The sequence below is a fragment of the Podarcis gaigeae genome (genome assembly GCF_964106915.1).
Source record: "Podarcis gaigeae genome assembly, chromosome: 1".
Classification (NCBI taxonomy): domain Eukaryota; kingdom Metazoa; phylum Chordata; class Lepidosauria; order Squamata; family Lacertidae; genus Podarcis; species Podarcis gaigeae.
The window spans coordinates 135,841,119-135,866,863 of record NC_139678.1 but is presented as its reverse complement, the minus strand read 5'-3'; the positions used below and the strand labels follow the sequence as shown (position 1 = coordinate 135,866,863).

At 42.7% G+C, this 25,745-nt stretch overlaps 1 protein-coding gene across 7 annotated transcripts in view; it reads right to left on the bottom strand.

The window, feature by feature from the left end:
- Positions 1-25,745, bottom strand: part of IKZF2 (IKAROS family zinc finger 2) — a 99,040-nt gene that overhangs the window by 69,267 nt on the left and 4,028 nt on the right. The gene's annotated exons all lie outside the window — the stretch shown is intronic.

The window sequence follows — 25,745 nt, the reverse complement described above, 5'->3', positions numbered from 1 at the left end:
GGGACCCCTCTCTCTAGTTGCCTCCTCCTTCACTTCTGACATGAAAGGCATCATCAGATGCACAGACAGGCTCTCCCCGCGGGTATATACAGTCATATACTGTATACCGTATTTTTCGCTTTATAACACGCACCAGACCATAACACGCACATAGTTTTTAGAGGAGGAAAACAAGAAAAAAAATATTCTAAACGCAACAGTGGATGTATGATTTTTGTGGTTCATGCTGTGGCCACATGATCTGACGGTGAGTTTGGGGTAGCCCAATGCAAAAATCCTGAGGATCCATGTGGATCCATGCTTTGTAACCACGTTTTTGCACCACTGCGACCCCAGGCAACAGTGGGTGTGTGATTTTTTTGGTGCAAGATGTAGCCATGGACATGCTATGTGATCTGATGGTGAATTTGGGGTGACCCAGTGCAAAAATCCTGATGATCCATGTAGATCCGTGCTTTGTAATCATGTTTTAAGTGGGGAGGGAAGGAAAAGCACTCAAGGGACAAGGAGCACGCATGGGGTGTGTGGAGAAGGATGCTGCTAATAATGCTATTTAGCGAGCTGAGTGGGGAGGGGAGAGAGGGACAGAGAGCCTGCTTGCTTTAAAGAAGCAGGCTCTCTGTCCCTCTCTCCTCCCCACTCAGCGGCTCTTCTCCCGCTTTGCTGTTTCAAAGCGAGCCACGGCGGAGGGAAGGAAGGGGAACCATGGATCCTCTGCTCACGACTGCAGCAGATCCCTCCTGCCACCCATAGGCATTCGCTCCATAACACGCACAGACATTTCCCCTTACTTTCTAGGAAGAAAAAAGTGAGTGTTATGGTGCAAAAAATACGGTATTTCTTCGTAAACAAAATTAACACAGAGCTTTGCAAACGCCATTCTAACTTTCTTGGATAGGAAACATTGGAACTACAACCCATGTGTCAGGGTGCTGTCGGCAGCTTCTTGCCGATTCCCAGGCAAAAAGTGAGAAAGAGAAACAGCAAGCTTTTTCAGTTCTGTTTATTAATACAATTTAGAGATGAATCTAAGATGCACTGTAATGCTTAACGTTGCCCCGAGTGAAGCTCCACCTCCCCTTCTCCACTACTTCCCTATTCATTAGACTCCTCCTCCTGCCTCTGATGGTGGCTGTTATGTGACAGTTGCCTCTGAGCAATCTGTCCTACTATTCTCAGCGAACACCTGGTTTGGGGGGGAGGGTGCGGGTTCTGGGCTGCTCTCCAGCAACAGCATCTCATCCAACTGCTGCTCAGGTTCTCCAATTCCTCGTCTCCCATTATTTCCCAGCTTTTGCCCTCATCTCCCTCTGCCTGTGCCAAACCACTCCTGGAGGTCTATGCTATCTGCCCCTTCCTCCTGGGCGATGCCTGGGGTGGCGGTCTCCACCATTCTTCCCAGTCCCTGACATCATGTCTTGATTACTGAACAAATGAACTTGTTTGAGAGCAGCAGGGTCTGGGTGATAGTAAGGACTTTGGAACTGGCAATTTTATAGCTCAGTTAGTCAAGGCACTTTCTAGTGGTGATGGCTGGCAGCCACTGGGACTTGTGGAGGCAAAGGTGGGGAGACTAACAGGCCAGAGCTGAGTATGAGAAAGGCAGTGGGCAGGTGGGGCTGACTAAAGACAGGCTGAGGTTGGTGGGGCAGCGTCCATTACTTTCTCGCCTAACCTGCTCAACAGCAATATTGGAATCAGGTCCTCAATCATAGGGGTGTTGTGAGGTAAAGCAGATAAGGGGTTGTTGTGAGGACTAACAAGTTAGCCTGTGAAAAGAACTCTATGAAAGATGGGGGAATCTGTTGGTGAACTATTGATCAATTTATAGCAGTTCACCTAGAACCACATAAGGAGAGCCTTCCGGGATCAAGTCAAAGGTCCATCGAGTCCAGCATCCTATGCTCCTAGTGGGAAGCACACAATCAGGACCCGAACACAAGAGCCCTCTCCCCTGGTTCCCAGCAGCTGTTGTTCAGAAGCCTGCCTCTTCTGACAGTGGAGGTAGAACATGGCTACCACGGTTAATAGCTACTAACTAAAGTGTCAAGTTTACCCAGGATCAATTAACACAGATTAGTTAAGGCACAGATTAGTTAAGAAATTATGAGGGTGCCCTGTTGGTTTCTACCAGACCACCAAGACCCAGGGTGGACCACAGAGGTTCTTTTAAATGAAATAAAAGTGGAGCAAGGGAGATTGAAGTTAACCAGTATCTCTCCCATATATTGCTGGACTAGATAGACCTTTCGTCTCTTATGTGTGGGGAAGCAGTTCATATAGGTTTAGCAATCAACAAGGACGCTGGCTGGAAGACCAATTTGGGGTACAGGAAAAGTCTGGTGTGCCCAGTTCCTTCCCTTGTCCTCATCTTCTCTTGCTGCTTTGTGCCTGGCTGAATCTGAAAGCTCCACTTTCTCCAACAGTTCTTGGGGACCTAGCTCACCATTAGCAGTGGCAGCAGCAATTGTGCTGGCAGGCTGGCTACCCTTCTGCATCCTCCGCATTGCACTAGACCTATCACCATCCCATTTTGGAGAAAATTCTAGGGCACAGAAAGATGTTGTTTTGCCAAAGGATTCTGTGCAAGATTGATAGAACTGGGGATATTTTTGCTATGACCTTTCCTTTCAAAGGATCCTCATAGAGGCTAACTTCAGTCATAACCGCTTTAATTGTGTAGAATCTAGACCCAATTCCCTTGTTGTTCTCCCAGGCTACAAATGCCTAAATTCTCAACCATTCTTCTCTGCCATATTTTCACCTGCTGCACTGTACTTTTCAAATGTCCCATGCTCCTAGGGCCTAAATAAGAATCTATTTGTGATGTTACATTACTGGCATAGGAAAGTTTACACTTTATAGCACCGAATTTATACATTCCTGGCATCTAAAATGATACTGTACCCTCTGGCCTTCCCTAGCAACCTCCAACGTATACTTTCTTTAAAATGTGTGTGTGCGCTCTCTCTCTCTCTCTCTCTCTCTCTCTCAAAAAAGTACCCCCCTACCCATTTCGGGTTGCTTGGCAACAATGTCATAAAGCAATGAAGCTATAAGCATGTGAAATAAAAATCTATTTATTCAAGGCTGAAAAATACTTTTTAACTTTCTAGCTGGCACCAGCACATGTCAGGACACCCAAGCTTTTCACTTGCTTTGTATTTATTTTATATTTATTTTGAAAACCCGTGCCTGACAAGTTTAGGCTACCAGAATGTGTCCAAATAAAACAATATACTATCAATAATTTACACAGTGTATTGTAACAGAAATCTTATGAGACTTTTTTTTTTTAGCTTCTTTACCATTAGATCATATTTTTCTTGGTTTGCATTACAGCTTATAAAACCCACCAATCTTTCAGGCTTATGTTGATTCCAATAGCCAGTGCAAATTAAAGCACTGGGAAAGCAAACAAGCCAGAGATATAATAAAATCATGTGCAAAGTTAAACATCAGTCTTGAAACTTTTTGACACTTAATGATGCATTTTCAAAAACAGTCCTGCATGGGAGTTACATTCACAAATCCCATTACTTGTAACAGGATTAGTGACTGAAGCTTTGAAAACATCCCAAGAGTTTTAGAGTTAATGCACACATTTACCAGTCTTCTAAACCCCACTGCTCATTCATCTGAGCCAAAACACAGAGACTTAACTTGTAACACAGAACACACACACACACACACACACACACACAGGCCAACATCCCACTAGGTAGTTTTCTTTCTTTTTTTAACCATTTGCCTCATTTAACAAGATGCTGCAGTGGTTGCCTGGATGACAAGTGAATCACCACTGAAACTTCAAATTCTTTTTTAAAAAATATATTTTATTAAGGTTTTTCATATACAATACAATAAACAAAACACGCTGATCTAAACAGTAAGAGAAAGAAGAATGCAGGGTCCTCACTGGCAGGTAACCCTTGTTTCACACAGAGAGTCCCCGCCCCCCAGCTCTCACCTGGGAGCTTCCCTTTCTTCTCCCAACCTCTCACCCTGGGAGATCTTCCCTTCCCTTCCCCTCCCACAAGGTCCTTCGCCAAACAGCCATCACTTTAATCTGCATACAATCCCCTCCCTGACCCAGAGCAGAGGTCCACTAAATTTCAGCATCCACTGCATCCAACTCCACTATTCCACTCTCCCGCCCTGGCAGTCCCCCATCTACAGTGGTACCTTGGTTTAAGAACAACTGAGTTTATAGATTCAGGTAGGTAGCTGTGTCGGTCTGACGCAGTCAAAATAAATAAAAAAATTGTTCAGTAGCACCTTAGAGACCACACGAAAGCTTATACCCAGAACAAACTCAGTTGGTCTCTAAGGTGCTACTGGACATTTTTTTATTTATTTCAGCTTAGTTTATAAACAACTTGGATTAAGAATGCTGCAAACCCAGACGTAGGTGTTTTGGTTTGTGAACTTTGCCTTGGAAGCAGAACATGTTCCGCTTCCTGTTGAGTGTTTTCCATTTGTAAATTGAGTCCGCCGCTGCTATGGGAAAGCACGTCTTGGTTTAAGAACGCTTTGGTTTAAGAAGAGCCTTCATGAATGAATTAAGTTCATAAACCAAGGTACCACTGTTAGTTAGGCTGCCACAAAAGAGGCTTTTAAATCAAGTTTTGTGGGACAGGTTGTGTTGCATAACTTATTTATTGTATTTATTTCATAAAAAAATTATACACTGCTATACAACAGCATCTCCTCAAAGCAGTTTACAAAAGATAAGAGAGTAAAACCAAAAAAAATTTACAACCCTGATTTAAAACATACAAAGTTAAAATACTAAAATTACTTCAACTGTCTATGCATCTGGGTAGGTCTATCTAAACAGGAATGTTTTTAGCAGGTGCTGAAAAGAGGACAGCGAAGGCACCTGCCTGATCTCAATAGGCAAGGAGTTCCAAAATGCAGGCGCTGCCACACTAAATGATCAAATTCTTACAAAGAGGAGGAGGTATTATGTGGCACCTGAAGTAGTGCCAATTCTGCAGATCAAGGTGGTCAGAGTGGGCACACAAGGGATAAAGTGGCCTCATAGGTAAACTGGTCCTGAGTTGTTAAGGGCTTTATATGCTGATAGTAACACTTCAAACTTAGCCTGGTAGAAAATCAACAAGTGGTGCAGATCTCCAAGCACAGGCGTTATACGCTGACAAGGCCTGCACTGATTGCAACTTCTGGATCAAGCACAAGGGAAACTCTGGATCATGTCTCCCTGCTTCATAATCAGACTGGCACTAACGAAACTTCCTTGACTGTTTAAGGACCATTGCTATTCACTTCATGCTTATTTTGTAGGTTTGTGATTAATTGTTGAAGGGCATTTTGAGATGTGGGAGGGAAATGAAGAATTAAACACAGAGGCGCAAATGCTGATACAACAGTCTTTAAAACTAGTAGCCTAGAATAAGATGCCCCTTAAGATCTGTAGCTTTCAGCTGACGTGCCCCCCCCCCCCATTATATGGTGGTTTAATTAGTTGTTTCCATTCTTAGAACCATTCTTGGTTTGGTTAAAGGAACACACTAATCAGCAGCTGAAAACTAAACTGATATTTCAGAAATCTTAGCCGCTGCATAAACCAGAGCAAAGCAGACGTATGAATGTGTGCATGGGATGAGCAATCAGAATATTTAAGGAGGGAGGAACAAGCCCACCATATGGCTGGTTTTATTTCTTTCCCCCCATTTTTTAATCCAGGTCATGGGACATAGGAAGCTGCCTTTAGGCAGGAGTCTCTCCCAGCCCTACTGAGAAAGGCCAAGGATTGAACCTGGGACCTTCTGCATGCAAAGCAGACACCTTACCACTGAGCAACAGGTCTGGTCTTTTCCAGATGGGGCTGGACCATCTTCCAGAGCCCCACATAGCATGGCCAGCGATCAGGAGTCATGGGAGTTGCAGCCCAAGGCACCAGGTTGAGGCCACTGGGCATCTAGGCTGTTTACATGTACACATGGGGGGCTGTTCCAAGGGGTTTCCTTGTTAATCAGAGACCACATGAGTTCTGTGCATCCATTTCATGTGGAAATTAACATGTTGGGGGAGAAGATCAGGATTGTTCTTGCTGGCCCTGTGCTCAAACCTGCCTGTGTTCAAGATGCCATTTGCAGAGGGGGCTCCATGCATAAAGACCCATACCCCCCATTGTGACAGGTGTGAATCACAGTCCAAATGTGCCAATGGAAACTTGAACACATGGACGTTTGATCAGTGGCATCGTTCTGGCCCCTCTTCCTATCTACCCCAAATGAATGCATGGACAGAACTTTAGTTTGAGATCAAGCATCTCTCGGTTCATTTCAGAGTGCCCAGTTAGCTGCCCAATACAAGCATTCCTCTGCACAGTGGCAAGAGATAAAGAAACAGTTACCTATTGTTTAATGGGAAATTATCTAGAAAACTGAATAATGTTCTGATATATACAGCCACAGGACTACAAAAAATGGCTCTGGGAGTCGTGCATGAAAACCTCGACAGGTATAAAAACCTTCACCAGTGGCAGTACAGGAATCCTGGGAAAATTACAGATGGCTTAGAAATTGGCCTACTTTACCAATATCTGCTCTGTTTTACCCAATTCCTTGCTCTGCTCTTATCCATAGGGCAACATGCCATGCTCCCTGCTGAGTGAGCACTGCAATGTGCAAATGGAATTATAGAAAGCAATCTTGAGAATCACAGAGATCTTTTTCTATGGGCATATAATTCATCATCATCATCATCATCATCATCCCACCTTTTTCCCAGACTCAAAGCAGCTTACAGATAATATTTTAAAAGCTCCAAACAGTGCAACTGAGATATAAATCACTTTGAACACCTGAAATGCGTTACATAAATGTCAAATATTATTATTCCTTCTATTATGGGTGTGAGCTCTAAGCTGCTGGTGCAAGCATCTTACAGAGAGTTCACTGTGTAATTGCTAAAATGAAAGCAAACTTGACACTGGAAATTAAGAATACCTGGTGTGCTCTGGGGGCTTTATTCTTGTTTTTTTTTTTTAATATTGACTGAATGTGATATGCTTTAATAAAAGCTCATCTGAAAATATTTTTCAAACCTCTCTAAAAAAATCATTTTGCCTCTAGTTCATCGCACTGCATTGATCAATAGATCTCTGATGAATTACAGTAGCACCAGTAATTATTCTTGGCTACTGTGAACCCTAGTGGAATTTGCTGTGCTAGAGCAGGACATCAAGGTGGCAAATCAAGGAGTAGGAAGGGGGTGGGTGTGATTTGGGAGAAGCCCAAGTGGAGGGAGAACTTGCAATCCCAGTCTTTCAGCGCTGGGGAATCCATGGCCCCTCCGAAGTTGGGCCAGTCCCAACTTAGCCCCAGCCCCCACGGTCAGTGGTCTGGGATGGTGAGGGTTGTGGTCCAGCACAACGGGAAGGCTACAAGTTCTTCATCCCTCTTCTAGAACAATCGCTGCAGAAATACAAGGCTGAAAGCTAGAAACTAAATAGGTTTCAGAATTATTTAAGTTCAGCTGACCATTCTTGTATTCATCACTTCTCTGACAAAGTCCAAGACACTGACTTAGAAGAAGGGGGGGGGGACCCTTGGTGTTCATACAGAAGCAGGAAAACAAACTGCATTTCAGAGTAGGGTGATTATTGATTTCTTAATGGATTACTACTGGACAAAATTTACACTCCCGCCAAAAGCATCAATCTTGGGATAATAATTACAAACCTCTCTCAGCACACTGAGCATCCTGAGGGAAGGGGGGGAAATCTTATTACTATCTGCCGGGAAATGGCTGTGTTTCTATTTCTCCTGTCCCAACCACATTACAGCAACACATCTAAAATATATGCTATTATTATAGGTAAAAAGCTGAAACACATATCTTTGCAAGAAGGTTGCATAAGGAAGGTATCCGGTTGAAAATTTTAGAAAGGTGATTATGTGAACTCATAATTACCCATTAAATAGGGCAAGCATGTCTTTGCCATCTAGTGACACCCACCGCAAGAGCTGCTTCTAGGTTTTTTTGCTTAAAAAAGAAGAACAAAAGTTACAGCCAGGCTTTAACTCTGGTTTCCAGTATCTTCACTCACCTCAACTGTTCTCATGTAAGACAGCAAGCATAGGAAAATGTAACACATGTATGATAACAGTTAACACATTTTAATTATGGTCTATACAATCAAGGCATTTAAAGGGCATTTAACCATTAAAATTAGGAGTGTCAACCAATTATGTCAGGTGAGAAAAAGGCACTTTTCTTCTTTTCTCCTAATACAGAACTGAGTCGTGCTTAGCCAATGAAATTAACCAGGAGGAGATTCAAGGCAGAAAAAGAAATTAGTTTGTCACACTATGCATAATTAACTTTTGGAATTTTCTGCCACACACAATGGTGATGGCCACTTGCTTAGATTGTTCTGTACTGAGAATAGACAAATTCATGGTGAATACATGGTAACTAAATGAAACCTCCAGATTCAGAGGTAGTCTATCTCTGTTTTCCAATTTCTGGTGGACAAAACACTTTTGAGTTCTAGCCTTGCTCTTCTTTCCTTGTGGGCTTTCAAGAAATATATGGCAGGCAAGTGTGGGAAACAACATTCAGAAGATTAATATTCCATTTTTCAATCAAATGATCCCCAAGGTAGCTTTACAATAGACTGTAACAACACACACACACACACACACACACACAAACTCACACACACACACAGAGAGAGAGAGAAACAACGAAAGCCCCTAGCTTTGGATAGGACCAAAGTGTGCTTCCCTTTAGGTCCAGAGAAGATGATGTTGAGATTAGATGCCTTCACCTGAATCAATAGGGCTATACATTTAAACTCCATTCACTACCTAGTTTTTAACTGAATAAATTATTATGCTTCTGTTCTGCAAAACCTCAGGAAAGGCCCCTTTTGTGGATGCTGCAGGATGGGGACTGTTTATCTTCATCATCAGAACATTTACAATTAATGGTCCTTATTACAGTACTAAGGCCCAAGGATTACAGTTTCAAATTAACAAGAACAAAAGCCCTCAAGGTTCAATTGTATAGTTCAAGATTCAGATGTAAAAATGGTATCTTTCCTGACGTGCAGAATCAAATTCAGGACAGGAGGCAGTTTTGCAAAATGCTACAATCAACGGGAGCTCCTTTTGTTAATTTTTCAAGGATGGTTAAAAAGCGCTTACATTTTCTGAGAATATCTGATCCCAATACAGGAACCTGTGACCGAATTCTCATGAGCTTCATTCCCTTTAATGACATCAGTACATATGTGATTGGCCATTATGACATTGAGACATTGGCGCTTCACCTTTAGCAATGGTAAATTTGCTCTGCCACCCCAACCTCCCTTGCTTGAAGGACACTCCCTTCGACTCCCTAAGGGGAGTGGAGAATGAAGTCACTGGGATATAGTTGAACAATCATGAGGGAGCAGAGCTTGGAAATATAAGACTGCTCTGATCTCTACTCATCCTTCTTCTGCTGGAAGGGGGCTGAACACCCCTTTTGGGTTGGGTTTGTAAAGAAATGAAATCTTTATGATGTACTTTATCTGCATGTTGATGTCATGATTTAAGTTGTAACCTGCCCTGGAATCAGAAAACAATGAAGAGCAGGTTCAAAATATCTTCAGTAACTAAACTATGCACTGGAACAATTTGTATGTTTTATTTCTTTGCTTTCTCATGAACTTGACTTATACAAGTGGTCTTTACGCTCCTAAGTACAATTATGTGAAGGCTGCAAGTTTGCCTATGCAATCAGGGGGGTTTGCTTGCAGAACATCTCCTTCACTTTCCACACAGGTCACCTGTGGCTTCTGCTTGCTTTTTGTGTGTGACAAAAGTCATTTTTTCTAATAGCACATTCTTGACAATCCCCAACTCTAAATGTAACTTCACGGTCAAAGCATGCTTCTGTAAATCCCATGGGAATAATGCAAACATTCACAAGTCTTGCACCACGGCAGAAGGCTAGGCGTGGGGTACTTTTAAAAGGAAGAAATTTTCCACAACCAAAGGGGAAATAGGAAGAGCCAGAAATTCTAGCAAGTTAAATTCTATTCAAGTCAGATGGAGAAGGAAGTGGAAGAGAAGAATGAATAATAAAAAAGTCTAAGTACCTCAGAAACAAGAAGTCCACAGGAAAGAGATAATTAGATGCTGAAGAAGTTTAAAGCACAATGGAGGAAGGATAATAGTTATCCTCACTGTTTTACTTCTTTTATCACTGCAGAATATGTGCAAGTAATCACTCAAAATGTTAAAGATTAGCACATGATGGATCCAAACAAGTAGGTTAGTACTGACTTCCAAGAGAGAATATAGACCAGGCGGTGCTTAATTTCCAGAAAAAAAGCAATGCTGAGGCGCAAGTCACTCTGGAAACTCTTTCCGCTGATCCCCAGTGTGTGAGTCTTCTCTGTTGTTACTCAACCTTGAGAGAAATTGCCTAACTCTGAAAGTCATATCTCAGCTCTCTGTACTCAGTAGGACTTATTTCTGAGTGGACATGTTCTAGATTGTGCCAGTGGCGTAGCGTGGGTTGTCAGCACCCAGGGCAAGGCAAGTAATTTGCGCCCCCTAACCCATGGATTTGTGCCCCCTAACCCTAACCCCCAGATGTTGCGCCCAGTGCGGCCGGCCCCCCCTGCACCCCCCACACTACGCCACTGGATTGTGCTGTTAATTGACTGCACTGCTCATTTTCTCAAAGTCTCAGCATTATTCAGTAACTTTTTACTTGACTTGACTTTCTATATCTTGTGTCTCCTTACAAAATGGCAGGAAATAAAGTACCAAGAGCCCCTGGGACCCTACAAAAAGCAGAAAGACATTATTCGAACCATCAACCAATAGGCACCTTGCTATAACAGCTCATTTACAGCTGGAAATATATCACATTATCCCAGCTCTACCTACTCTGTAACACCGAGCAAGCTGTCAAAGATAGCGTTACAAAATAGTTATTGTAAGAGATCCCCTTAAGCAGTAAAATTAATTTGACCTATTTTATTACTGAATTATTACTCCCACACAAATTCTGTTCAGTAGATATTTATCAGTGTTGACATTAGTATTCCAGTTAGGCAATCTCCACAGCAGGCAGTCTTCCTTATCAAAGGTGTACTGAGGAAATCTGATGTAAACGCCCCGACACCAGACTAATCACAACTGGGATGAACATACATGCCCTGCAACCCAGATACCACATGCATCATAAATTATACAACCAATACACAAAATATAAAAATGTATATTTTAAAATTGCTCAGTACATGACTGATTACAAATTTATGTCAGCATTAAAACTTTTGCAGAAACTGACAGTCTTGATGCAGTAATAGCAGAAGAAATGTGGGAAATGAGACGCATATAAGGAGAAAGCACTATGATTATGGAAGGCCTCATGAAGAAGTTCTGCTTTGTTCTACACCCATCCAAAGTTCTATTTTGTGACCATCAAGCCATTCTGCAGCAACTACTTGCATATTCCTAAATATATCTTCAGTTACAAAACAAAGTTAAATCCAGATGAAAACAGACACATGACACTGAGAGAAAAATCCAATATGTGCAGAAACAGAAACATCATATGGTGATATATATATATATATATATATATATATATATTTACTAGTAAGTTTGTGTCCTCCACAGGAAAGATCATATTGCTTGGGTTTTTCAGATTAAAAATTTCAACAGAAACGAGTGACCTCATGGGCCACTTTGACAGGGGGGCAGCCTGCCCTCCTGCCAATCTCCTGATGTCACGAGGATATCAGGTGACCCAACTTCAAATCAAAGTTTAGGGCTTCAGCTAGTGTCCAGGAGACCAAGGCCCACCAGAAGACTGCACTCCTTGCCTCCCAGAAAGACCAACATGGCGGAGGGAGGCCCTCCCCAGCCTCTTTCCATTGGCCAGTAATGGAGCAGCTATTCCAACCTGGCTTTTCTCTTTCTTCCCTACTGATGCTTCCTTTACACCCAGTCTCTTGGATTCTGAGCCCGTAGCCAAGGACCAGCAATCTTTTAACAATGTTTGCAAATTTTATTTTAGTTGTATTGTTTTACTGCTTGGGTTTTTTTGATGCACTGGGCTCATTTGGACAGAAAGGCAGTGCAGATATTTAATTAGTTTCACACGTGCTCATTCATACATCTGTTCCATATTGTTCCACATCAGCCTGTGGTTTTTTTAATGCACAAAAAATTATGTTATTCATTTTATTTTTACAAAGTACATATTTTGTATGCATTGTTACCTAAAATACGCATTCTAGTGCTTTTGAGCAGAGAACTGAATCACAAAATTCAGAGAAGTTCAAAAACTAAAGGATAAATGTGTTCTGGTCCATGTTTCAGCCTGAAAAGTATAAACCAGGTCAATTTAACAGCAATAGCTCCAAGGATAAGATAGATCCAACCTCCAGCCTTTCAGTGTCAATCTGATGGCACCAGAGCTCATATTCCATCCCCTGAACCCTAGAGGGACTCCTCTGCTCCCAGACCCCAACAACCGGATCACAGATTCTTTGGGAGATCTGGAACAGTATAAGGAGCCTTCCCAACAGGTTGAAACCCTTTTACGAGCCAGATGCAGCACTCAGGAAGTGAAGTTTCTGTCTAGATTATCTTAGCCCAGGCTATAAAGCTCTGGCAGATTCCCCAAGGTACTGCTGAGACAACTTGTATTTTTCTACGTCAGCTGCAGGACCACTAACTTGGTCCTGAGCCAGTATCATAGTCCTTATCCAAGATCCTAACCTGACCTGGACTGCAGAGAAATATACAGTGGTACCTCGGGTTACGAACTTAATTCGTTCAGGAGGTCCGTTCTTAACCTGAAACTGTTCTTAACCTGAAGCACCACTTTAGCAAAATGGGCCTCCCGCTGCTGCTGCCGCTGCCGCCGGAGCCCAATTTCTGTTTTCATCCTGAGGTAAAGTTCTTAAATTGAGGTACTACTTCCGGGTTAGCGAGTCTGTAACCTGAAGTACCACTGTACATGAAATTATGTCTCTAAGCTTATGCTTTAAAGCTGGATGTTGCAGGGAAAATTACTAGAAGTTTGCAAAGGAGTGTGGTGGAGTCTCCTTCTTTGGAGGTCTTTAAGCAGAGGCTTGACAACCATATGTCAGGAGTGCTCTGATGGTGTTTCCTGCTTGGCAGGGGGTTGGACTCGATGGCCCTTGTGGTCTCTTCCAACTCTAGGATTCTATGATTCTATGAAACTCAAACTTGCATCTCTAGCTTAAGGAAAACACCAGGATCTGGAGAGGGGAGGAGCACCTGGGCGTGGGAAGAATTTTGCAACAGCAAAACATGTGTCTTCTCTAAGTTTAAGGAAGATGCCAAAGTGGAGAGAGGTCAGTGAAAGGGCTCCATTATGGCTGACAGCTGTGATTTAAAAAGCTAGAGACTGTTTCATTTTGGAAAAGATGACTTATTACAGGTGCCCAGCACAAAAGCTCCTGTACCTCTTTGTCTGTAATTTGGCAAGAGTCATCTACTTTGCAAGCGCTAGTATGTATGCAATTTTATCCACTTTAAGCAAAGGTGTGGAAGGGGGACTTATAGTCATTTTTTGACTTTCCAATACAGAAAGGGGGAAACTAAGCAGATACCAGCAAATATAATAGCTGCCCTGGTTGGTAAACCACTGCAGATGCCCATTTTAAATTTGTCAGGATTCATGCTATCAGAATGTCTGCAAATTTTATCCAGTTCTGCCCCCAAACAAGAAATTTAGACACTTTCCCTTTTTAAAGTAAAAAACCAGAATTTAAAAAGGTCCAGTACAAAAGCCCAGGCCATATTTGCCAGTAATTTGGCAGGTTTTATCCACCATGATTGCAAATTCGCCAATTTCTGTTGAAAGGAAAACAGTTATAGACGTCTTTTGATTTCCCAGTAGTGAAGGCGGGGAGAGGAAACGGAGCAGATTTGGGCAGATGAGTCAAACAGAGCAACCTATAGAGCACCTTGCGCTGAATCTGGATCTAAACGGAATCTTGTGGTTGGTGAACACCCCTCTTAATTACCATCTTTCACAACTGCACTATAATTTTTATTTTTGCAACTATGGCTTATCATCTCTCCACCCCCCACCCCAGTAAATGGAAGATTGTTGCAGAGGTCTGAGTATCTTTCTTAGGTAGCCCTTCGGTTGGAGGGACATTCTCAGTGTAGCATTTCTACTGGAGGAACCAGACCATAAGGTTTTTCCCACTGGGAACATTCCATTCATTCCACTTCAAACATTGCATCTGTATAGTTGTACATGCACTGTGAAAGTTGGCTGCATGAAAGGCATGGGCACCCAACTGGAGCACATTAACGCTTGCCGATCAGAAGATCAGCGTCCGAATCCCCGCAACAGGGTGAGCTCCTGTTGCTCGGTCCCAGCTCCTGCCAATCTAGCAGTTCAAAAGCACATCAAAGATAAATAGGTACCGCTCCGGCGGGAAGGTAAACGGCGTTTCCATGCGCTGCTCTGGTTCGCCAGAAGCGGCTTAGTCATGCTGGCCACATGACCCGGAAGCTGTCTGCGGACAAACACCGGCTCCCTCAGCCAGTAAAGTGAGATGAATGCGCAACCCCAGAGTCGTCCATGACTGGACTTAACGGTCAGGGGTCCCTTTACCCTTTACTATCACTTTGATACTGGTTCACCCCATTTTGCTGGCACTTTATCTTTTTTTCTTTTCATTTTTTAATAATTTGAAGCTGAGAGCATCTCACGATATCATTCAAGCACAGTAGTACATACCCATGTTGTTGTTGTTTTAAAGTGGCAAACCCCAACTGCCACTGTATAAATGGCCTTTTGCCATTTTAATCGTTTATATGGAGGCCCCGCCTTCTCCCTTTTCCAGGGCTTTGATGGACAACTGCTCTGTAGAAGTAGATTTCTAGCCCAATTCTATTTAGGTCTACTCAGAAGTCCAATATTTTGAATATTTTAAATGAGACTTAGGCTGCAATCCCAAGCATAGCATACTTACTAGGATGCAAACCCTTATTAAATGCAGTTAATTACAGTTGTGCAGTGCAATCATATGCATGTCTACTCAGAAGTAGCCCTACGGATTTCAATGAGACCGCACTTCCTGGCAGTGCTGACTCCAGAGGAAGGCAAGGTTGGACATTCAAGACAGGTCGAGGCATCACTATTTCTGCCTTGCATAGAGCATGCAGTAAGAACAGAGGCAGTCCATGGGAATTCTGTTTTCATGTTGTTCCAGGTTAGATCTCACTTAAGAGTACTGTGCCTGAACTCCCCTGCCCCCCGGTGAAATCCTAGAGCCAACACCACTCCCATGAGCTGAGGAGTTTTAAGTTCATGTTTAAAGAACAGAAGTACAGTTATCCACAGAGCAAGTCATGTTTGCAGCATGGTTTAAGAGGCCTTTCCTCCTTTTTTTACATGAAGACAGGATATAGCAGGGCAGCTGGTGAGACTAACAAAGATATAGCACTAAGAAGAAAAACTGTGTTAATGTCTCACACCAGATGTAACTGACCTGTAGAAAACGCTATGAACTGAAAACAGAGATACTATATGTAGTTTTGTCATCCATGAAAATAGTTCAATAAAAACTTTTTTTAAAAGAAGGAAAAAAAACCTGTTTTAATATTGTTACTAGATTTCCCACTGTAATCAGGACTGCATGCTCAATGGGAGAACCTGAAAGCATGCCCTAGTGAGAAAGAGGCAAGCACTTATTTGTGTGTGTGTGTGTGCGCGCGCATACTATATAATTTCACATCTATTACTAGTAAGCTGTATTTAACAAGCATTACACCCAGTAATGAAATTTGACAAACTTATGGTGTGAGGGAAGAAATAGTCTCAAACAAGTTTTACAACAATGCTGTACAATTACAGTATGCAAATTAAGTGGAATCATGTCCTATGCCAATTGGATGAGTCATGTCTGGTGTAAGGATTCTCCAAGGAAGGCAGCTGCAGATAACTGTATGTTAACCAAATGTGACGTGACGCCTTGCCCTTTAGAGACCAATGGGGGTGGCAGGAAATGAATTTAGTAAAGCCATTTGGTAAAAATCAACAGCATGCAGGTTTCTTGCAAGCACCAAAGTCTTACAGGCTGGAAAAAGAGGAGGAAATGTTAGAGGTCTCTCTCCTGCACACACATATCACAGAACACCTGAGTGCCAAAAATAAACAAGGTACTGAAATGGCACCAACCACAAGGGTTATAGTGAATGTGTGCCGCATCGCCACTGGTGTGGACAGTATTTGTACAGTTTTAAAGGGCAAGCCTCCAAATATTGGAGAAAATTCACTTATCGATTAGAGTACTGACTGGGTAGAGCTAGGAGCCACCCATTGGGAAGAAGTCCAAGCTTGAGGTGGTTGATGTCTGTTTATTCACACGCTGAGACAATGAAGAGGCTACATTTCACAACAACACTGTGCCTGCAGGCGAGGAGGGCCGAATAATGCCCCCACCCTTGCTATATTTCTTTGCTTCAGGCACTCCCCCCCCCCCCATAGCATGGCTCACTTCTGGTCTCAGGGCAGGTGTGTGAGAAACAAACATGGCTGCCTAAGGTGCCAAAGGAAGCTGTTTAAAAAGCTGAATGAACAGCAAGGTTCCTGGTATTCCTCCAGGTGATTGAAGAGGGTGTGGGAGAAACTGACAGGATGACTGTTATGCACACATGCGGGAGGAGAGGGTGTGACAGGTTGTGCTTTATTACAAAGCAATCTTCCCCAAAAAGCCATTAATGTGAATATAATAGTTCTGCCGCAGATTAACCAATGATTCAACTCCACCCTCATTGTAACCTTCAGCAAGAGTGGTCTAACAACTACGTAACTGGCACGTATAGAAGTCTTCCGAGGGCTCTGTATACTTTGCATACTGGCAGGATCACCACCCAAGAATGGAACCTATTCCCTTCGGCAGGGAAGGCTCAGAGCTCAGAGGTAGAGCCCGGAAGGTGGTTTTGCAGGATCTCAGGTGCCGCAGCTGGGAAGGACAGAGACCTTGGAGACCTGCCACCAGTTGCTACTGTGCTGTTTTGGACCATGGCCGAGCTCAGTTTAAAGAAATGTTAAATTTCAGCATTTTTCTTTTTTAAAAAAAGTAGAGGGAGCCCCAAACCTTTATTCTTTGTTTCAGCAGGAGAATTGCTGGAAAGCATGTAAGGATTATCTCATGGAAGTTGATAGCCAATGGCCAGATTACAGCAACCACCCAGAAGCTTCTCCAAAACGTTCCATGTGCCGGCTGACTCCAAAAGGCAAGCAGTTCCAGCACAGGGACTCACAATGCAAAATAAGGTCATTTTCGCCACACTCCTGCAAAACACCCACAAACAAGTAGCATAAAGGAAATCAACAGTGGAGAGCCCTGCATGTCTTTTGTCATATGGAGAAAGCCACCAGACACAGCAATGTAGCATCTGTAAAACAACCTGCTGGCTCTCAGAAGTTAGAAAGTAGAGAGATGGTGGTCCAGAATGGCACTTTAATTCACACTTCTTCATCCTCCCCCCGCCCTACCAAGTATTTCCTCTTCTCTGTTTTCAAAATCCTGCACTGGAAACTTCAAACTGCTGTTAAATTGCGATGATTTCCCCCCATTATTCTGAGTTTCAACCATTTAGAGTGGAGGCACCACTACAGTTCTGCCAGAGGTGCTGCCTGATGGGAGGCAAGGCCTGAATGGTTCTCAGTTATTGCAAGTGCCTTTCCCCTTTGGACGTGAAGGCTACCTGCAGAGCTGGAGTCAGGGCCCTGTGTACTCTGCAGGTGTGGGTGAGCGAAACTATGGTTTAGCATGAATGAGCAAGCACACTGGCACCAGGAGCAAAAATCACAGCCGCTTCCTTCCACCAAAGCTCCAGCTACCAGGAGCAAAGCTACGATTTGACTCAGGCTTACATGTGAATGAAGCATGGCAATTGCACTGTGATATCATTTCTGTTTCCCCATTAAAGAATGTCACTGGGATGATTCTACAGCCAGGTGTTGTGTCACTCTGCGGGGCTGCGGGTTGCAGTTTTGCTGCTTCAAGGGGTGACAGAGCTTCTAGATTTGAAGAACAAAATTTTAAAACCACTGCCACCACATAGACTTAAGCTACATCTTCCCCCACCCACCCTCCAACGGTTTTGGGGTTTTTCAGTCTTCCGTCCTCCAACCCCCACTCCTTTGCTTTCCTTGCCATTATTTTTTTTTAGAAATCAGAACTGAACACTTCAGCTCAGTTCTAGAAAAAACATTTTGATTGATATGTGCGTGTGTGTGTGTGTATTGATTTTGTCCAAATTGATCAGAACAACCTTGCAAAATACTTATTCCATTATAGATATTTTACAGTTCATACAAAATCTAACAGTACCCTGGCATTTTAATCTTTCAATCAACATTATCCAATGTGTTTTGCAATAAAATAGAGGATTCATAGTACACATGCAAACATAGCTTATAACTAATTAAAGTTTGCAAACAGACATTTACAACCAATTAAAGTTGTCAATATTAAACAAAGTGACAAATAAAATAGGAAAGATGGGCAATAGATTGAAAAAAATGGAGCATGGCTGTTAAGACCCACAGTACACACCAAATAAAAATAGCTTTGTTATATTAGTGTGCAGTTACCCGGTAACTAATGGCCAGGAAAGGACTTAGATATTTAATTATTTTTCCAAAGTTGGAATGGATGAAGTCTGTTTAAAGGCAGGACCGCAGGTGAAAACCGATGAAATGGCATTAGTTGAGGCCACTGAAGCTGAGAGCTTGTGTCTGGACTGTACCACTTTAGATGACAGGTGGAAGCTCACATGACTACACTCTCTTCCATTCCAAAACATTCCCTGCACATGGGAAAATAGTATGTTAAGGGGCACTAAGTTTTCTATGCACTGGGGATTTTGATGTGGAGGACCATTCAGTCATGTGACTCTCCACCTGCAGTTTGAAGTGGTACAGCCCAGATCCAGGCTCAGCCCCTCAATGAGAACTAGGCCAAGGCACCAAGAGGGGAACTGGTACATCTGATAACTGCTACAGCAAAGCAAAGAGCACCAACTGACCCAAAATCACCAAGACAAGTCACAAGCTACTCTAGTCACAAACTAATCTGACCTGGGAAAACATTCTTTCCCATAATAAAATGCAGTCATCATTTACAACATGAGGGAGGGTGAACAATCATCTCTAAGCTTAAGAAACATTGCTCCAAACCTCCTACTGTCCACTCTCAACAGCAGTGTTAGAAACTCAGATATGCAAGCTAGGCACCAAATGGCTCCTTAAACCAAGACTGCAGTTGCCAAAATGGAATGAATGCCTCCGACATCCATCCCACAGAGTCCGTCCAAAAGGAGACCATGGTATTGAGAGCCACAGAGCAACTGAGCAGAAGTAACAGGGTCACACTGCCCCGTCTCTCTCCCAATGAAGGTCATCCATCAAGGCGCCCATGGCTAATTCAGTTCCAAAACCTGATCGGAACACAGATTGCAGTGGATCAGTCTCATTCAGGAATACCTGCCACTGTGTCACAACCCTCCTCTCCACCATCCTGCCAGTTTAGTTGCTTCAAAGGGTGATGTTCCAGACATGTACATCTATCTGTGGACTTGCGTGTAAAGTACCATATTGGATACCACAGAGATAACATCACTGCTACCTGGTGAGAGCGAATTAAGATATAGTCTGTCAAAAATAAACTTTATGTTTCTTGAAAATAATTATCAGTAAAAAAATTATTTTAAGTATTTTGACAACATTTGTGATTTCTTTCTGAGGAAAATAGGACAAGTGACTATATGCTTGTGACTTGTATTTCTCTCTTTGGAAGCTGAAAGAGCATAAGCTTGCTGCATACACTAAGCACACAGAATATAAACAAAAGCATCCAAAATCACCCCAAATAAAAAAATAGCTTATTGGTGCAACTGGGGGCGGGGAGTGGGGTGTGGTGGGCACAGGACACAAGCATCACACAAACAGTGCCCTCCTGTTACAGCAGCATTGCACAGCAGCTCAGTCAATATGGTGAATCTTCTACGGTGCACCACTGGCAGTCTTAATGGATGCATGAATGGCAGAGAAAGCGAGGGACTACTACCATTCAGAGTTTTAATAATGCCTACTCCCTTTACTTGGAGTGTGTTACAGCCTTACACCCACTTCCTGAAGTTACTTTAAAAGGCAGTCTCCTTCTGGCTACTTTCTGGGCACAAATTCTGAAGGGAATTGGAATCAGCATTCACTGGTCCTAGACCCCAAATTGTTTCTTCTCACAATTTTATCAGGAATTAACACCAACCTCCCTCTGCAAAATTACCTTTGGTATTTTCCTTTTAGTTGCAACTAGACTGACAGTAACACAGGGACAGAAGCATGTTTCTGTTGTTACCATGAACAGCTGGGAAGCTTTGTTCCTAGTCGCTTCTGAAAAATTGACCCATCATCTTAAGGTTCTGAAGGGGACTGCTAAACTGATGGAATCTGCTGCCACTTGAAGGCTATGGGCAAGCAACATATGAAGCCACCTATCCCTGTGAAATAGGACTTAATTTGGCAACCAATGACATATGACTTTGTTTGTCTGGTTGGCCCAAACCGTGCCCTGCTACACCCGACCCGGATTAACAAGACAACGTCCCTCCGTTTCGTTCATTGCCTTACGACTCCCTCGCTGCTTTATTCTCACCATTCCAATGACTGGTGTTTTTTTCCCCCTTAAGTACATTCAGAGTTATTGTATTGCAACTTACTACTGCCGTTGTCCTTTCTACATCTTAATAATAAAAATTTAAAAAGGCAGCCTAGAATTCTCTTAAATAGATAAATCACATGGGTGAGCAACAGTCTCACCAGCCCTTCACCTTGGGTACAGGGCAAAAGGCATACTTTGGGGATAGCAGTATGGGTCTAGGGCAGGCATAGGCAAACTCGGCCCTCCAGATGTTTTGAGCCTACAATTCTCATCATCCCTGGTCCTGCTAGGGATGATGGGAGTTGTAGTCCCAAAACATCTGGAGGGCCGAGTTTGCCTATGCCTGGTCTAGGGCAAGGAGAGGTCCGTTACAGCGGCAGGCTAGGCAGCTGCCTAGGACACCTGCCATGCGAACAGGAGAGTGCCAAATCTTCATGTATGAGCATGGCTGGGTCCCCTCGGAAGCAGGGAATGTGCCCCAAAACCCCTTTGCAACATCACAGTGGCTCACACTGCCAAGAGGGCTTGAAGCTGGATAAAAGTGCCTATTCACTAAATTTGTTTCTCAGCACTCACTTATAGAACTTTCAAGATGGTATTCAAATTGATCATCCACCAAAGAATACACAGTATTTTTCTCTTTCTCTCGAGACACATATTGCACAGTATATATAATATTGTTAGTTAGCAGACACAATCTCATGCTGCAAATATCACTGCTCCCTTGGCTTCATCTATAATCTATGTATGCTATATGTAATTATAGATGTGGTAATGAAAAGATGAAACTGACATCTACGCAACATGTGCCAAAAATATTTGACCTGCAACCTTTTGGAAGCAAACCTGAAATCATTAGTAGTTTAGCCAAGTCTTACTCACCTGAAATTGCCACAGGCTAATAAATATGAAGGGAAAAAACCCTCTCTCCCAAGCATGTAATTTTACTAGAGTTGGGTGAGAGTGGCTTGTTTCGAAAGCAGTTGTTTCTCTCTCCTGTCTGGTACACACACTGTTTATGGTACACAAAAAAGCCAAGAAAATTGCCTGTTATGGGCTTCTTCCTTGTTTCAACTGGATACAAATACAGCCAGACTGAGGCAAGGGGTGTAGTCCTAAATTGATCTGTTCAGGAAAGCCACAGTGGAAAAGCTTCTATTATTCTTTGGAGGAACAAGTCCCAGAAGAGTAACAGAATCAATACTGTTGATTTCGGGGTGGGGGTGGGCATTAGATAAGGAAAAACAGCTCTATATAGCATTTAATCTTCTATTGACGTTAAAAAATTAAGCAATCAGTCCCACACACATTAGTGCAGGACCCCAAGTAGGGTTCCCGGACTCTGAACTTTCATTTTTCCCCCAAAGGAAGTCTCCAGCCCTCCTGGAAAGAAAGTCATGAAGCAAAATGTGCAGGAACCTTCCTAAGTGATTTCTGTGAAATAAGCAAGCCAGGCTGCTCCCGGGGTGATGGATGAGTGATTCGTTTGGACACCAGCCAATAGGAATCTCTGGATTCCTCAAGAGTTGCTGTATTCCCCTTTCCTTGATGCACTTATTTTCTAGGCAGAAATTCAAAAGGTTAGAACTTTTTTCATATGGAAATATGATCATGAGCAAAGCTTCATCGTGACTGTTATGCCAACACCCCCACCATGGCAGCCATTTTGTGACTGGTGCCCCCAGACCTCTCTCAAAATTCAAATCCACCCCAACCGTTCAATCCAAAATGTTTGGCAACATACCAGCATGAGACAGCCTTTCAGCACAGGACTAGGTTGCCAAGACAGGTCAGAAATGTAACAAGCACAAAGACGTTTCTGTTGCCTTCAGGTGCATGAAATGCTGCATAGGAAACAGCCCAAATCCATAAGCCCATCCATACCAGGTGAGCCTAATGATCCAAATATGAATGTCTGAGAAAGTTTTAACCCCACCACTATTGCCAGATTCCAGAAACTAGGGCTGGGCAAATATACATATATAGAATCCAAAACCAGTTTGAAGCCCATATCATGATCTCAGTTTCATAATTTTTGGCCTGATGATGATGGGGTGTGTGTGTGTGTGTGTGTGTGTGTTATGCAAAAATCTTGTTGCAAGAAAAACCATGAAGGCAGCCAGTGCCTCCACATAGCTCCATCCTAATTTCAGACATTGTGATAAATCGATACATTGTTATGTTTAGCTGGATATATATCACAATATTGAAAACCACATATCGTCCAGTCCTGCCAGCAACACAATGTATCAGAATGTATTGTTGTATCAATGTATCATGCATCAAAATGCACTCAGCAAGCATCCTGTCTTCTAGTGTCTTGATAGTTTTACATGTCATTATATTTTGTTTTAAACATATTTTGGGAGAAAGTAGGATAGAATTTCAAACAATTCATTTCTAAATATGAAGTTGAGAAAACAAAAATAGCAGCAGCCAAGAAGCCAGTTGAAGGCCTCTCTGGAGGTTTCTGTGGAGACCTTGCTTCAGGTGGAACAGATTTTTAGGGATCTGACAGGCATACGCAAGCCCTGCCACCTAGCTGGCTTTAACATGGATTCACAGAATTGTAGAGTTGGAAGGGGCTCTGAGGATCATCTAGTCCAACCCCCTGCAATGCAGGAATATGCAGCCGTCCCACATGGGGATCGAACTGCAACCTTGGTGTTATCAGCACCACACTCTAACCAGCTGAGCTATCCAGGACATCTTCTCCAAAGAAAATGCAGAAGATCTATTGAAATAACAATGGGAGAAGGAAAGTACCTACAGTAAACCCTGCAGAGAACCCCAGTCACAACTTGGTTGAAATTGCATTTCTACTGAACACGTGTCCTGCAGGTGTGAGGTCCCAGTTCAATTCCCAACACCCTCCAGGTAACAGAGCTGGAAAACCCCCTGGCCAGAGGATGTGGAGAGCTGTTGCCAGAAGACAAGACTGATCTAGATGGATCAACAATCTCACAACAAGGAAGCTCTTCTGTTCATAGGTCCTACCAAAAATAAGTAACAAAGTCCATAGGTTCAAACAAAAAAATTTTTTTGCAAAATATACAGGAACTGTTCTGTCACCGCTGCTTAAAAACTTGACTCAAAATGTATTTCAATGTACCAATCACCTCATCTAAAGATTTTTCATAAAATAAATGGCGGGAGATTTAATTAAAACCACATAGGAAGCCCTGCCCACACATTTTGGGGCTATCCACTCCCACAGAGAACTGGTATACTGTGCACATGTGCAATAGACACACACCAATACACACTCTCACACGCTTCTTTCATCAGAACACCAATCCATGGATACAAATTGCTGTTGATAAACCTGAAGAAGTTACAAATGCTCAGAGCTTTAGAAACTGGTGGCCTTTCTATCTCCTGATCACAGGAGGCAACAACTCAGGTATGCTCCACTTCAATGGCCCCTCCTGAACTCCATCCCCTTGGCCTTTCCCCTGCCGCATAAACTGAGCCCCTGGTGCCAATGGTAGTGAAAATGCAGACGTGGGAATTCAAAAGATCTGTGGTGCTGCCCTCTGCATGTTCCACACTGTCAACGGGATCCCTGGTGCAGGTGGCTGGGGCACCTAAGATCAGTGGAAGATTCTAGTGAAGGTCTCAGAATAAACTGCTTTGAGGTTCAAACCCCAAGTCCTCTGTATTCAGGCAAAAGCCCTGCTGCTTGGCTACAGAATTGGGTCTGTATTCACAGGCCAAGTCAGAGGCACAAAGTTCTATCCCCCCCGCCATCCACCATCCTGGAACAGCCATCTATTTTTAATCTAGACAAAATTATGCATTGTACTTGCTGGTTTGGGTTAACAGGGTAGCACAGGGTAACAGTTGAATTTAGATGATAACATTCTATGAAAGAGCAACTGCCCGATTTCAATATGTTCATTTTCACCCAACAATTAAAAGTGTACTCTTCTCTTCTGCATGCCTACTCAGAAGCTAGTCTCACTGAGTTCAGTGAAGCTTACTCCCAAGTAAGTGTTCACTGAACTGCAGCCTAATTTGGGCTAGCATTCCTGTTGACATAATAAAACAGGAGTTTTCTTTCTCATCATTGATAAAAAAGAAAGAAAAAAATGAAGGAAGTGAGCAGTAAAGTTTCATAGCTCAATAAAATGCATATCTGAACTCCAATTCCACAGATTTGGAAATGTCTAAATGTCTGAATTATGAGAAGCTACCATATAAAGTTCAGTTCAGAGTACTAGCAATCGTATTCTTTTGCAACGTATATATAATAATTGGATATTTCATAGTAACTCTCAGTTTAAAAGGCTCATAAAACCTGTGTTTTACTCATAACCTCCCGGAGGACAGGAGAAAAGCCTGAGTGTAACACCTTCCTCTCAGCCAGGGGTGATATGAAGATCATACTTTATTATTGCAACAAGTTCATTCTTAAAGCTTCACCTTCCTAGCAGAGCATTATTTGCAAAAAATAAAAATCCACTTTGCAGGAATCCCCAAGCAAATGCACAGTAAGAGTGGGCAGATGGAAAACAAAGTTGTAAATTCAAGTTTCTCAGTTTTAGAGGTCCATTAAGACATTCCAATCAACATCAAAAGCAACCCACAATCCTTAAAAAAATAAAATCATCTCATGCAATTACATCCAGTGGATATTTAATACTCTAAAGGTATGGAGTGTTCGCAAACTTAAAGCAGTCTTGAAACACATTATTTCCCTCAAAGAATTATAGGCACTGCTGTTTATCCCTCAGAGAATTACAATTCCCAGCAGCTCTTAATAAACTACAGCACCCAGAATTCTTTGAGGGCAGAGGGAAATGTGCTTCCAATGGGCTTTAAAGGCATAGTGTGTATGAAGCAAGAGTCTAAGTTAAAAAGTTTAAAGTGGTTCAACAATTAGAAAGCTATTACAACTAATACCAATTCAGAGGCAGTGAGAGGAAGACAGAACAGCCACAGAGAATAGGGTTTGTCAAGCCTTCAGTCATTCAGCTCACTGAATATAGCTTTAGAATATTCTTGGCTCTTTGTCTTCATTTTGCCTTTGCTTAGG